This window comes from Nannobrachium achirus (genome assembly GCF_963921795.1).
Source record: "Nannobrachium achirus genome assembly, chromosome: 24".
Taxonomy (NCBI): domain Eukaryota; kingdom Metazoa; phylum Chordata; class Actinopteri; order Myctophiformes; family Myctophidae; genus Nannobrachium; species Nannobrachium achirus.
This window is the reverse complement of record NC_137831.1, coordinates 3,572,147-3,574,749: the sequence shown is the minus strand read 5'-3', so window position 1 is coordinate 3,574,749 and position 2,603 is coordinate 3,572,147.

Below are 2,603 nucleotides of genomic sequence, written 5' to 3'. Positions count from 1 at the left end.
AAAGAACATTTTATCAAATAAACAACGTCTCCAGCTGTTGCAAACAGACTTGTGGAATTCTTTCTGTTTTGTCTTTGGCAATAAACAAGGTTTGGACATGTTGGTCATGATTCATTGTTATTTTTTTGTGCGGCTTCCTCCCGGGCGCCAGCGTGACGGCAGCATTTCAATCACTTGACTTTTCATTACAACAATAAAACGTTGCAGTGATTCAATCCATTCATCTCAAGTCAACTCATTCAATTCAACAATAAAAGTTAAATTATAATGCAGCGTTTCAATGATTCAAGTGCTTTAAATAGCAAATGTAAACCAATCCATTTAACTGCAACATATTTCAACAACATTGCTTCAACAGTGTCTAAAGTTGCATTCAAATAAACATTTACCTGCCATGCAGCTTTCAAACAAATGGCTCTTCCTGCTCTCACTGTGGCCTTATGGGAAGTTAGTGGGCGTCAACTCCCCAATCAAAAGCCGTGGCTAAATAGCGAAGTGCGCACAGTACTGTCGACACACTGTCATTCACTATGTGGTATTCACCTGGACCGCTAGGCCAACAGGCACCCCAGTCCAAAAAAGCTTTAGCTGGAGAACCTGAAGAGAAATTTGACCTGCGACCCAAACGAGTGAAAATAGCCGATCTACAAGCTCATAACACTTGTATGTAGATCTGCCATTTTCACCACATGATTAAAGGTGAAAACAGAAACATTGTGCATAATAGGTACTTTTACTGTTGGTACTTTAAGTACATTTGATGCCAATACCATTGTACTTTTACCCAAGTAAATGTCTAATTCTGGACTTTTACTTGTAACAGAGTAATCCTACTTTTATGTAAGAAAAACTTTTGAGTACTTTTACCACCACTGTTTGATGATGCCAATGCTTTTGTACTTTTACTTATAACATGTAACAGTATTTCTACATGGTGGCCTTGCTTTACTGTAACATGTAGTAACATGCAGATCTTTATGTATCCAAGAAAACATAGCTTTTTGTGTCTAAAAATGTCCTCAACATTATTAAACTATAGAAGCCAAAGTAGTTGAAAACTAATAATTATATTCACCCTGATTCATCAATCCTGATTGTGTGTGTGTGTGTGTGTGTGTGTGTGTGTGTGTGTGTGTGTGTGTGTGTGTGTGTGTGTGTGTGTGTGTGTGTGTGTGTGTGTGTGTGTGTGTGTTGTGTGTGTGTGTGTGTGTGTGTGTGTGTGTGTGTGTGTGTGTACATACATGTGTAAGAACATATAAAACAACACACACTCAGTGTAGTTCCATGTAAAAGATTTTAATGATCAACGTTTTGGACAAGTTGTCTTCATCAGGGTGTTGATGTACAAATATTTACACTGTTTTTAACCTCATGAACCCTGGTCTCTGTTTAGGAAAGTTATCACACTGTTACTGTACATTCAGAAATAGTGGAAATAGCAGATCTACAAGCTCACAACATGAGCAGTGGTTCTCAATCTTTGTAATTTCAAGGAACCCCAATACAATTTGTACACTCTCAGAGTTACAGACCTGTAAGGATCCATTTGGTTCCATTTGGACACTCTCAGAGTTACAGACCTGTAAGGGTCCATTTGGTTCCATTTGTACACTCTCAGAGTTACAGAGCTGTAAGGGTCCATTTGTACACTCTCAGAGTTACAGAGCTGTAAGGGTCCATTTGGTTCCATTTGTACACTCTCAGAGTTACAGAGCTGTAAGGGTCCATTTGTACACTCTCAGAGTTACAGAGCTGTAAGGGTCCATTTGGTTCCATTTGTACACTCTCAGAGTTACAGACCTGTAAGGGTCCATTTGGGTCCATTTGTACACTCTCAGAGTTACAGACCTGTAAGGGTCCATTTGGTTCCATTTGGACTCTCAGAGTTACAGACATTTAAAGGTCCATTTAGAACCTCCTCAAGGGATCCTGAGGGTCCCTGGACCACACTTTGAGAACCACTGGTGTAGAACATTCGTCCATATATGGGCGTGTGTTTACAAACATTCAAAACTATTCAGAAATAGTGAAAATATCAGAGCTACAAGCTCACCAGGCGTAGAGCATTGGTCCATATGGCAGTGTGTTTAAAAACAAATTAAACTAATTTTAAAGACATTTAAAAATAACAGATCTACAAGCTCACAACGTGTCACAACGTGTCACATCGCGTCGCGTTGTGAGCTTATAGATCTGCTATTTTCAAAAGCCCAAACCATAAAATCATGCATATCTGGTTAATGATCAACAGTAGCATTTTTAATTAATAACATGAAATACATTCTGCATAACGAGTACTTTTACTTTTGCTACTTGAGTATATTTTGACACTAATACTTTTGAACAAGTATCTGTCCGCCCCCCCCTCTCTATCTCTCTCTCTCTCTCTGTCTGTCTTTCCGTCCGTCCGTCCGTCCGTCCGTTCAGCCGTTCGTCCGTCTGTCCCCCCCCTCTCTCTCTCTGTCTGTCTGTCTGCCCCCCTCTCTCTCCCTCCCTCTCGTCCGTCCGTCCCTCCCTCCCCCCCCCTCTCTCTCTCCGTTCATTTGTTTGTTCGTCCGTTTGTCTCTCTCTCTCTCTCTCTCTCTCTCTCTCTCTCTCTCTCT